The 12,553-nt window shown below is 60.3% G+C and overlaps 1 pseudogene; it reads right to left on the bottom strand.

Annotated features, from left to right (window-relative positions):
- Positions 1-1,747: 1,747 nt before the first annotated feature.
- LOC142435791 (cytosolic phospholipase A2 beta-like) lies at positions 1,748-11,614 on the bottom strand (annotated as a pseudogene).
- Between the last annotated feature and the right edge of the window lie 939 nt (positions 11,615-12,553).

The following is a 12,553-nucleotide window of genomic DNA, read 5'->3' on the forward strand; positions in this document are numbered from 1 at the left end:
TTCAGCTTCCCGCTGCTGGCTGGTCTGCGGAGAAGAGCAGGCCCTCTTGGAACGCCTTGCCTACTGGAGCAGCACGGGGTTAGGGCAGCCTCTCTTGGCATAGTCCCATCAAGCTTGCCTGGACTTGGCCTCCTGCAACTGTGCCCTTTGGCCTGCCTTCTCCTCTTCCCTCTCAAAACCAACCTCGGCTCATGGGCAGCCTGCTGCTCCCCGTCCCTTGCTGTCACAGTCCCCTGCAGCTCTCCCAAGGCACAGGCCCCGTCGCCCTCCAAGCGGAGAAGAGAATCTAGTCAGGGGTCAGAAGGTGGAGGCAGAGAAGGCAGGGCAGGGCAAGGCTCTCTCTCTCTCTCTCTCTCTCATGTGCAAGCAGGAGCCCCTGTTCCCCCCTACTCCCACCCCCCAGAATGTGCAGCACCCCTGAGCCCACCACCCTCCACCAGTGGAGACATCCTGGGGCACCATCTCCGCTGTAATTGCCCACCTCCACTCACTCTCCCATGGGGTCCAGTTCATGAATGGGATGAATGGCTGGGGTGAAGCCTCATCCTGGACACAGGGGTACTGAGCAGTCACTCCTGCCCTGACTCTCACTCTGTGCCCAACTTGGGAGTCACTCAGCCATGCATTGGAGGGAAGGGGGAAGGGGAGTGTCATGGGAATCCACGTGGTTACCAATGCTAGAGGAACGTGGGGTATTGTCAGGGAGGTGGTGGTGGGGCAGGTGTGACCCAGGGACCCAATATTCATTCACTGGGCCTCGCTGCTCCTCCACAGGGGTGGGTGGGGCCAGAAGTGACCCTGGGGCTGTAGGTGAGTGGGTGGGCCCAGAAGTGACCCTGGGGCTGTAGGTGAGGACGTGCTCCATCCAGGTCACCACATGGAACCAGCCACAGACTGCCTATGCAGGCTCGCCACAGTCTAGCCAGGCCACCACGCAGCACTCTGGGAACGGGCAGCTCCTGGTAAGAGGCAGCCCTTCCGAAGTCACACCTTCCTAGGCTCTTCCTCAAGGTGCTCTGACCCCCACCCGGCAAAGAGGGCAGCTACTGGCTGGGAGGGTGGGGCAGGGGTGCCCGAAGCAGACACCTCCTACGGGGCTTCCTGCTGGGAAAGGGTGGCACAGCACCAAGAGGCTGGCAACACTTTGCAGGGCCAGGGAGATGTGTCCTTGTCTTGTTTCCTAAACTGGTCTTTGATGGTGGTACCAAAGGTCTCCCCATTCGTAGCAGCAATGACATCCTCAGACCGTTGGTGGGACGAGTCCTGTAATGTGTGCAGCCCCCGAGTCCCTGCGTACAGCATTCAGAGCAGCAGGGCGGGGGAGCCTGGGACCCTCCCCCCAGTGCCAGCACTCTACACCGGGCCCAGCCACCCCAAACCCCAACCCCACCCCATTTGCACCCCGGCTGCCACAGCACCTCTGCACCCCACCTCTCCCAGTGCTTGGAGAAGAGGCCCACTGTGGCCTGCTCCAGGGGCCCAGGGCCCAGGACCAGAGCAGCTGCTGAGCTGTGGCAAGCCCGCAGTCACAGCTTCGGTTCACAGTGCAGATGGCCCTCTGGGAGGTGCTGGCAGCTCCTGCCCCGTCTGGGGTACCAGGGCATACACCCAAGGCTAGGAAGGGTGCCGCTGGGGCCAACCAGGCCCTCTGAGGCCCCAGAACACTGGGGGATGGCTCTCTGAGGCTGAGGCATGGCCGGGCAGAGCTGCAGCGCTGTCCCTCCATTGTGTCACTCGGGGCGGGCTGTCAGCGCGGCCTCCTCCTCCGCACGGCCTCGCGCAGGGCAGCCGGCAGCGGCTCCTGGTTGGTGCAGATGTTGTAGTGGGCCAGGCCCAGAAGCTTGTCCAAGTCCTCCTGGCTATAGATCACTTTCGAGTAGTGGTAGGGGGAGTCAGACGGAGACAGGTTCACCCGGCCGGCCTCCTGCTCCTCGGGTGTCCTAGGGACCCCTGTGCAGAGAGCACATCGTGGGCATGGAGGGGCAGGGTGCTGGGGTGGAGGGCGGGTCTGCTGGGTCGGGGAGGCTGGGACACCAGGAACGGGGTGGCGGCAAGCTGGCTCACCAGGGGCCGAGTGGTCCCGGAAGGAGTCGTTGACCAGGGGGAAGTGCAGAATGATTGGGGCCTCAGGCCGGCCGGGGTCGGAGAAATTGTGGCACTCCCGAGGCTGGCGCTCCTCATCGAGGCTGGGAGAGATGGGCAGGAACGGGATGCCCTGCTCTTGGCACATGCGGCCCACCAGCTGCAGCTGCTGCAGGGGCACAGAGGGCAGTAGAGGGCTAGCCTCGGGCTCCCTTGGTCCTGGACACTGACGTCACATAGGACCAAGCATCAGTCGGAGTGGACAGCCGTGCCGCAGCCCCTCAGAGCTCCACCAAACGGACTGTAGCCATCGCTGAGGCCAGCCATGAAGGGCACACACCTCTCACTAAATTAACACAAAAACTAAACGCTGGGGTGTTGACGGCCTGCAACCAGCCGGGGTGCAGGTGCAGCCAACCAGATTCACCATCACATCCTCTCCCATTGCGGAGAAAGCCTCCTGAAGGAGCGTGAATGAAACCCCAGTTCTTTTCACAGGGAGCGCTGGTGGTGAAGCAGTTATGTGCTGGGCGAGGTTCTGCAGGGTCAGCACTGGGAAACCACCCACTTCTCCATGGAGAGAGGGCCGAGCACCACGTTCCTGAACTTGTGCCTCCACGTTGGTAGCCACAGACTCTCCCTTAATAGCCATGCTGCCTTCAAGTGAGCACATGGCTGGTCTGATCTCCCTACAGAGGCAGACATCCTCTGGCTCTCTCTTCCTGCTGTCCCCCAGCCCCCCTCTCAGTTTCCCCCAATGCAGCTGTTAGGCTTCCTCCTTTGTGAGCTCAGCGTTACTGTCGATCCCACCCACCTTGTGGCGTATGTAACTACTGAATATGAATGTCTTAAGGCTACCTGTAACTACCCCAAGATAATACAGATGCTCTCTCTTCCCCCTCTTCCACGTGGTACATCAAGAGGAGCTGAGGTGAGCATGCTATCATAAAACGTGCCTGACTCCTTTACTGTACTCTCGCTCCCCTATCTCTCCTAGCCTCTATGACTTTACTAGACCTTTACTATTTTATCGCCATACAATTGTGCCTACTGACCCATTGGTTGTTAGAGGCTGGTTTCCTGTGACAAACTGCTCCGTGGTCATTTTTACTCCCGTAAGCAGTTCGATCTCGGAAACACACCAAGAGGGCCCCGGTGAGTCAGCATGGACTCCATGGTATGGATCCTGCTTTGGTTCTTTTGACATGGTGTGGTGGTTAGATATTATGTCCACTTGGACCTGCGTGAAAGTGCAGGGGTGGAGTCCCACCTGTCACTCAGGTGGAAGCCTGGTGATCCCTCCTGGGAAGGAAGGGGAGATGCTATGAGCCTCTTCCTCCTCGCTGGGATTCTGTCTCCAGGGACGGCCCCATGGGGCCACCAGCCTGGAGAGCCGCTGACTCGGCCATGTTCACGCCAGCCTGGGCATTATCTGCCTGCAGCTACACAGAGGCTGAGGAAGGTTCCAACTAGCATGGTCTTGAATCACAATGGGCTGGGATGCCTTGCTGATCTAAAGCTCTTTTTTTCTACACAGAGGAGTGTTGCTGCTTTTGTTTCTCTGCACAGCTCAGCACATAGCATGTGGGTCCCTGTCTCGTAGGGTTGGGAGGAAGCCAGCAAGGCACACACTGTGAAGCCGCCCAAGCATCCTCGGGTGCCACTCATCAGCTCCCCCACCTGAAAGGCGGCATTTTAAGTTGTAGTCCAGCGACAGCATGAGGTCCACGTCCCGGGTGGGCTGCAGGAGGGGCGGGCAGCTGGTGTTGACAAAGTAGCCCACGTCCAGCAGGCACAGGCGGGGCTCCCCAGGGGTCAGCTGGTTAGGGAGTCCATCCAGTTTGGTGTATAGAGAGGTGGGCGGGGTGGGAGCGCAGCCTTGAGCACGGGTGCTGAGGACACCATGCTTGCTCAACTGGTCAGTGGCAGTCACTGGCTGCTCCTGGAAAAAGACTCCGCCCTCAGGCCCCACCCACCTGGCCCCAGCCCTGAAGCAACCTCCAGCCCCAGCTGAAGGAGAAGGCAGGAAACTCTACTTCCCACATCCCTTGGGGCCACACATGGAAGGCCTGGAGCCAAGGGGTGGGGTGAGGGGCCCAGGAGGGGCCTGGAGCCAAGGCCCACAGCTCTGGGAAGATATCAGGGGGCTGGGCCCCGGTGGGAGAAGCTACCTTTCCAGGAGGAGAAGTGAGGGTGCTGGAAATAGTCTTTGTGGAACTGGAGACCACGCATAAAGTTGTGGGTGGCCTGGGCAAGCGGGCGCCACATCAGGAGGTCAGAGAATAACTCCCTGATCCTCCCAGCCAGGCTGGGTGGCACTTCCATCTTCAGCACTGGGACCTGCTCCTTGTCTGCACAGCCAGGGAGTGGGGCGTGGGTGCTAGCCCAGTCTGAGGGCAGTGACCCCGGAGAGGGAAAGAGCTGAGACCAGTGCCCCCACCACCACACACACACAGAGCTGGGAGTCACATGCCCACCCCCAGCACCAGCCCCGGAGCCTGGGCACCTACCCAAGCTGGTCAGGTTCTGAGCCCAGCGATCCCAGAATGGACTGGGCTCCGAGGACCAGTATAAGCTGTCTTGGAGGCTGGCTGCATATAGGTTGGTCCAGATACCTGGGAGCGCAGACACAAGGGGACGAGAGCCCCCATTCCTGTCACAGCCTGACCCTTCCCTGCTGCCCGCCTCAGTGATGGGGCTCCCCCAGAAACATCCTCCCCTCCCCCATTCTCTCTCCAAGACCCCCTCACCTTCCAGGAAGCAGATGCGGGACTCAGGCATCCTCTTCATCAGCCGCCCCATGAAGAACTCGGAGCCGAAGAGCTCTGAGGGGATGAAGGCACCTTACTTGGAGAAACCGAGCTCGTAGGGGGAGAAATCACACCACTCTGCGGTGGGAAGGGACCGCTGTTGGCCACCACCCTCCTGCCCACCCGAACCCACGCAGGGCAGCCACCAAGGATGGGGCGACTCCCCTCCAGTCCAAGTGACTCTTGAGTCATGGGTGTCTGGATTCACTCGGGTCCCGGACCAGAGTGTAAGGAGAAGGGCATGAAAAACTGCCTCCCCACACCATCCCAACCACCCCTTCCCCGACCCCTGGCCGCCCGGGGCCTCAACCAGCTGCCTCGACCTGCCTCCAAATTCAAAGGTGGACAGGCCGTGCCCCTTAGTTTTGAGGGCATAGTACATGGGGAGAGGTGTCTGGCCGTGCCTCAGAGCCTGTCGCTGCTCTGAGAGCTTGTGGACATCAGGCTGTAGGGAGATACCTCCGTGTAAACCCATTGCTGCCTGGTCTCTGGAGATCTCCCCTCGCCCTGCTACCCAGCAGGGCTGCCTCCAGGTCCAGGCCCGTCCCCGTGGGCCGCCCTTCTGTACCCCATTATGTCGGATGGCCTCATTGATGAGGTCCCAGAGGTTGGTGAAGCAGGCCGGGTGTCCCAGGCGAGCGCGCTCCTCCAGCTCCTGGTAGTACCATTGCAGCTGGCTGGGAGCCAACACGCCCAGCTTGTTCTTGGTCACCTGCGTCTTCAGCAGTACGGTGGCACCCCCAGGTCCTTCTGCGACCACTCTGGATCCTTGTAGAGGTTTTCTAAGGTCCTAGGCAAAGCCAGAGGTCGGGGGCAGACAGGTTCCTCTAAGAGTCCCCTGAGACCTCACACCCCTTCGGACCTTCTCTCCCAGGGCAGCAGCCCGCGGGTGCCTTCCAGCTCCATGGAGACAGCCGAAGCCCATGGGGCACCTTGGGCATATCGCACCTGCCACCTGCCTCCTCGCAGACCTTCCAATCTAGTCAGGGAGGCCAAGCGGGCACTGGAGAAGCCTTACCACAGGCACCCCTGCCTCTACCCACTCACCCCCAGATCCACACTCAGCCTGCTCACCAAGTGGAGCCCGAGGCCCCTGTGATGTAGAAGACGCAGTCCAAGAGGCCCAGCTCCCTGAGGCCGGTCAGCTGCCCATACAGGGAAGTCATTGCCCAGACCCCTCCACCAGTAGCCATGATTGCCACCACTGGGACCTGGAAGGGCAGAGTACAGCTGGGCTCAAGGGAGGCCCTACGGGGACTTCCAGTTGGTGGAGGGGAGGTCAGGGTGCGCCGGGCAGTAAAAACCACAGGAGGAGAACACAGCAAGTCAAGTGGCCACTCAGTCCCCTGCCCCTGGCCCCACCACCAAGTTAGCGTACGTCAGAGTCTGGTGGGGTCCCATGGAGCGGGTCAGAGTCAGAGCAGCTGAGGAGAGTCATGTCAGGATAACCTCCTTCAGCAGGGTGGGTCCTTTCAGGTTTTGAAAACTCCAGGGAGCGTACAGGCCACAGGCCTTATCTCCCCATCCCCAGCCTGGGGAGTACGGCGGTCACTTCTTAAAAGACGCAGGCTCACCTCAAAACCCCCAAATCAGCGTCCCTCTCCCCTTGCAAGGAGCTCATTTCTTTAGGAGCCAGCCCAACCAGCAGAAAGGCCTGGCCAGATGTCCACCGAGTTGTCTGAGAGGCCCAGTCTTAAAATCAGCTCCAGGTCAAGGGCCAACGCCCAGAGAAGGGTAGCTACCCTGGTGGGGCCCGTGGTTCTGACACTGCTCAGCCGCATCGGGCCCAAGATAACATCAAGAAAGCTCCGGGAAGTACAAGGGGGGTAGGTGGGCAGACGAGAGGCAAACACAAGTCCGCCTTACAACCAACCCTGGACGGGCAATGGAAGTGTGGAGGCCCACTCAGCTCAACACTCGGCCTGAGACCCCCACACTCCTGCCCAGCCTGACAGACCTCGTCCTCCTGCACGTCTCCCTCCAGCTGCAGGGCCTGCTGCAGGGCCTTGGCCACCACCTGCTTCCTCCTGCTCAGGAAGGCCTGCTCCTCAGCACACAGCTCGAAGCCCAGGCGCACGGCCAGCTCCCCTGGTCTGGGGGTGGGGTGGGGGGATGGACGGACAGTGAGGCAGTGCTCATCCTCGTCAGAAAAGAGGACACTGGGCCCATCTCCCTGCAAGATCCACGTCCATCTCTTCTCTCCCTTCAGCCTGCGTGCGGAAGCTTGGAGAGTGAGGGGGGGATGGTGGGCCCAGAGCCACACCAACACGCCCTGCATGACAGCAAGGCCAGCCGGCAGATGAGGGCGTCCCTGAGGCCAAAGGTGGCCCTGAGTCTCAGCTTCTCCCTCCCCTGCAACGCTGGACCAGGGCTACACTGGGGAGGGGGTACGGGGGCTAAGAAGGAACAAAGGCCTTTAAGTTGGGGCTGCTTATGCTCCTAGACACTGAGGGCCAGCAAAAGTTCTTGAAGGCCCAGCCACGTTGCTTCCACCCAAAAGGTCGCTTCCTTCTGGTTTTTGTGCTCCTCAAACCAGGCGTGTTACTCTCCTCAGCCCCCACCTCTCTCCCTCCCAGTGAGGCCACACGCATACTACAAGGCTGAGGAAGGACCCTCTCTGCTCTGAGCACCTTCCCAAGACTGGGAGCTCCCTGCTGCAGCCACCCGCTTGCTCCCGGTCCTCCAGGCCACCCAGCTGCATGTAGCGCCCTCCCTCCCCCGGCTCCTCTCCCCCAGCCCAGCCTCTCACCTGTCTTCTTTTCTCAGCTCCACCTTCATCAGAGGCTCCTGCAAACCAGCAAAACACCACTCAGAAAGGCTGGCACCTCCACCCCAACTTCGGCCCTGGGATGCCCCAGTCATCTCCACAGGGATGCACCCCCACAGCCCAGCCCAGGGGCTTGGCCCAAAAGAAAAGGGAGAGAAGGAGTCACCCCCTGCCCCCACCCCCGCACTGGCCTGAGGCCCTGTCCCACCCCCACATGAGGTCTCTTCCTCTGAGTGAAGAGTACCTGGGACGTAGGGAAGACCAGCCTCACGAGCTGGTCTGATGGCAGGGCCCTGAGCGGCACCACAGTTGCTCCTGGGGGGCGTTCTGCAAGGCGACCAAAACTGTACACTTACCCGAGTCTCAGAGCAGCGGTACCACCTGCCCCTGTGGGCCTGAATTCCAGGGGGTCAGTGGGGGGGGGGCACCCTACCTGCAGGTGGATACTCAGCTCCTGCTCCCAGCAGGTGGGGAAGTGGAAACGGAAAGAGTTGCTGCCTACGGTGGCCTCCTGAGATCCCTCGTAGGACCCGGGGACCACAAGCTGAACTTTTCCCTTTGACTCTGGAGAAAGGAACCGAGGTAGGGGTGGGAGGGGGTTCCCTGTCCGTGAGGTGTCTCCCGCCCCTGTGGCTGGCAGAGGCTGGGAGGAGTTACCCCCAGCCCAGCCCCCTCGGAGCAGGGTCATGGGAAAAGACCAGGTCTTAGTAAGCCCGGGCAATTTCACCCCCAGCCCCTAGCCTTCGGAGGCTAAAGGTGGCTGGCAGCTTCTTCCAGGATGGGCAGCTGAGGAAGGGGGAAGACATAGGCTGAGGGCCAGGGCTGTCCTGGTGACCTGGGAGACTCACCCTTCTGGTCCCCGGCCTCCTCCAGCCGCACATACAAGCGGGAAAGCTCACGGGCCTGTGTTGGGAAGAGAAGATTCATATGCCGCCCCTCCCACGCAAGGATACCTCACCAATACCCTTTCCCCTGCAGCCCGCGGTTCCTGCTCCTCAGTCCCATGTCCTCTGGAAATCATAGCCCCTCCCACTTTGCTCTTTCCTGGTCCAGACAGACTTGCAGCCAGGAGGGCAGGTGAGCAGATGGCCTGAGGGAGGGTGTGTCACTCACCACTACAATCCCAAAGCACTACTATGACCCCAAATCACTACTGTGATCCCAAATCACTACTATGATCACAAAGCACTACTATGATCATAAAGCACTACTATGATCACAAAGCACTACTATCATCACAAAGCACTACTATGATCATAAAGCACTACTATGATCACAAATCACTACTATGATCCCAAAGCACTGCTATGACCCCAAAGCACTACTATGATCCCAAATCACTACTATGATCCCAAATCACTACTCTGATCACACAGCACTACTATGATCCCGAATCACTACCATGATCCCGAATTAGTACCATGATCCTAAGTCACCATTACCATCCCAAATCACCACTATGATCCCGAATCACTACTATGATCCTGAATCAATCACTACAATGATCTGACTCACCACTAGGACACCATTGCTGGTGAGCTGCTCCGCACAGTCTGTCCTGGGAAAAGCCATGAGCAGGGGTCAGGTTCTTGCCCCCAAGGAAGCCTAGGCAGTCCTTCCAACCACAGAAAGTCCCCGGGGAAGGACACCAGCCCTGAGCGCATGAGGCTCTCTCCTTCCAGAAGGGACAGATTTGACCCAGAGCCCCTCTCCCTACCTTGCAACCCCCAACTCCCCTGACCCCCGCAACCCTCAACTCACACACTCCGCAGGCGGAATTCAAAGTCAAACCGCTCCCCACCCTGAAAAAGCAAGTTATAAAGGTAAGACGTGTGCATGTATGTGGGCATGCATGTGAGTGGTTGTGTGAACATGTGAGTGTGTGTGCATGTGTATCCACATGGCTGTGCATGTGTGAGTGTGACAGTGGTTGAGTGCGTGTGCTTGCGTGTGAGTGTACCTGTGTATGTGTGTGAGGCTGCGTGTGGGTGTGAATGTGAGTGTGTGTGCCAGTGTGGGTATGTGCAGATTCCAACCCAGATGCCAGCCAGGGGTGCCAATGCGGGGAGGGCTGCTGTCCATAATGTGGCCCCGAGGAGGGGGCCGCTCCTCGGGAAGCAGGTCCTGGTTGACAAGGGCCTCGGGCACCGGGGAAACCTGACCTCATGATCTGTAAACAAGTTCTTTGAAGAGGGGCATTTAAGCAGCATCCCGTTGGTGGTACCGAGGGTGGCCACCCATGTGGAGTCTTGCCTGCAGGCTCAGCAAGAAGCTCTGGCGCCAGAACTCCCCAGGCAGCAGAGTGCCCACGTCAAAAAGCACTGACAGCACGGGGTCGTCGCTGGTCAGCAGGTCCTGGTCAAAGACTTTCAGCTCCACCATGTTCTGGAAGGGGAGCAGCGGGACAGGGCCATGGGGTGGGGGGTGGGGTGGGGGTGGCGCTGGGGGTACGCAGGGCTGGGCTGAGGCAGGCCCACCTTGATCTGCCTGTGCACCCGGAAGTGGAAGCTCTGGTTCCAGACAGGGTTTCTGCAGTTGTTGACCGTGCGCGTCTGGAGCCGGTGGTTGCAGGCCGTGGGCAGCCACAGGGTCACATAGAAGTCACGTTGGGTCACTTGGAGGAGAAGAAATGAGGGCCAATTCTCCCCCAAGCCACGCAGAGTTCACCACCAGAGGGATCCCTGGGGAAGCACCAAGCCCCACCCTCCATCACCAGCCCTTGCCCGTCATTCTTTGCAGCCCCTCCTCCCAGGAACTCACAGGCCCAGCCCTCCTGCCACCTCCCACCGTCCCTGCCCTGCTCCAATTGCAACCTCAGTTCCCTTCTCCTCTCTCGGTCAACTCACCCACGTCCCTGGCAGGCAGGCTGTGGGCCTGCAGCACACGAATGGTGAGCAGGCAGGTCCCGGGCAACTTGGCCTGCAGAGCAGCGGGGAGGGGACAAGCTTGCTGTGGGATGACATGACCAAAGGCCGCAGGCGATGGAAGGGAGGTTGGGGCACCTGTGAGGGCTCACCCTGCACCAACAGGGCCAAGGCCACTCAGAACCCCGAGTCTAGAAGAGACAGGGCACGTCCATAGGAACTTACACAATGCCACATGACAGGTCTGTCCCAAGGGCTATCCATACATTAACTCAGCCGACTACTACGCTGCCTCACAAGGAGGCGGAGGCATGGAGAGGTGACCCTGCAACTGGCCGGAGACCCAGAGGCAGGATCGCTGTGCTCTCCGCTTCCCTCTCCTGGAACCAGCAGGCTCCCATCTTGCCACCTGTCTGCCCCAGCCCATGCCCTCGCTTACAAAGCTCTGGGTGGGCATACAGAAGGGCATGGAGGGAGCGGCCTGCTAGGACTAAACTCCTGCTTGCTCACTCGCTACTCCCTGTGCATCCCACCCCTGGTCAGGGGGCAGTTCTGGAAGCCACCTCTGTGCTGGGGCAGGTGGGAGGTTACCAGGCCAGGCAGCCCATGGGCGCCAAGCCCTGCGCCCTCCAGGTTCTCCGAGGGCAGAGGAACAAAGGACCCCAGGACTCCATCCCAAACCACCCCGGGCTCTGGGCTGAAGCCCTGCCAGGTGCGCTGGGGCCAGGGAGCGTGTGTCAGCACACCCTTTCACTGGCCTCCCAGCTGCGTTTGGAAGTCCCAGCTGCATGCGCCCAGGGGTTCCTGGCAGAGGAAAAACCCGGGAAAGTCACCCATCTCATCAGTCTCAGGCCCCGACAGCCCAGGCAACTGACTCAGAGGGAGCAGGGGAGCAGCCAGGAGCCTCTCCCTGCCTAGAAGCTCTGTGGATCCCCAGCCCAGCCATGCTCCTACCCAAAGCTGGCAAACACGCCCCCTACACCTGAAGACCACCACGGCCACAGCCCTCCAGAGAAAGCATTAGCCAGGGCTCAGGTGGGCAGCAAGGGTCAGAGTGGGCTCCAGTGCCATGCCAGTCTTACCAGAGCCATGAGGCTGGGGGTCCCAGGCGGGGTGAGCAAAGGCAGCAGTAGCCACTGGGCCGAGGACTGTGGGGTTTTAAGCCAAAATCCAAGTATGTCCCAACTGGCCTCCCTAGCCCCTCCCACCTGCATCTTCTGCTCCGCCCAAGCCCCACACCCTGCCCAAGAAATGAGGCACCTCAGCCTATATTGGGGCTACTGAGACCCTCCCATGGGCTCAAGGTCCCCCACCCCTGCTGGGTTCCTGGAAAACCCACTGCCCCCAGCAGACACTACCTGGCCCTGCCCAGCCAGGTCCTGCTTCCAGGACAGCTCACCAACCACCCGTGTGAGCAGGACAGGATGGCATGGCTTGGAGGGACCACAGGTCTGGGCAGCCGCCAGAGGTAGGGCAAGGGCAGAGTCCCCACCAACAAGGCTTGTAGCAACATCCAGGTACCAGTAGGACAGGAATGCCCAGTCTCCACTGAAGCAGACCCGGAGGAGGGGTGTATCCAGAGCCTATCATCACAGGGGTGTGGCTGTTACTAAAAACAGCTCTTCAAAGCCAGGGCCTGGGCCACCTGGGTCCCCAGAGATGGCCAGGACTGGAGCTCCAGGTGGGCACCCAGGGGAAGGGGGCTCATCTCCCCTTTTGTGGGGGCAGCATGAGAAAGCCAGTTCCTTCTGCAGAGGAGCAGCCCAGGGGTGGGGGTGGGGCAGTTTATGTCCCCTGGTCCCTGTGCTGGTTATGAGACACAGGCTCGTCCCCAGGCAACCAACCCCATCGCAAAGTAAACCATAGTCCCAGTCAATAAGCCCTGGCAGAGTGTTAAAACAGGGTTGGCCTGCCGGCCAGACCGGAGTACAAGCTGTGGTCCCTGGACAGACAGGGAGCTAGCTCCTCTCTCTGACGTTTCCATCTGAACCCTCCCCGCCCTCCTGGAGACACAGAAAGCCACAAGGGGC

Source organism: Tenrec ecaudatus (assembly GCF_050624435.1).
Source record: "Tenrec ecaudatus isolate mTenEca1 chromosome 1 unlocalized genomic scaffold, mTenEca1.hap1 SUPER_1_unloc_15, whole genome shotgun sequence".
NCBI classification, from domain to species: domain Eukaryota; kingdom Metazoa; phylum Chordata; class Mammalia; order Afrosoricida; family Tenrecidae; genus Tenrec; species Tenrec ecaudatus.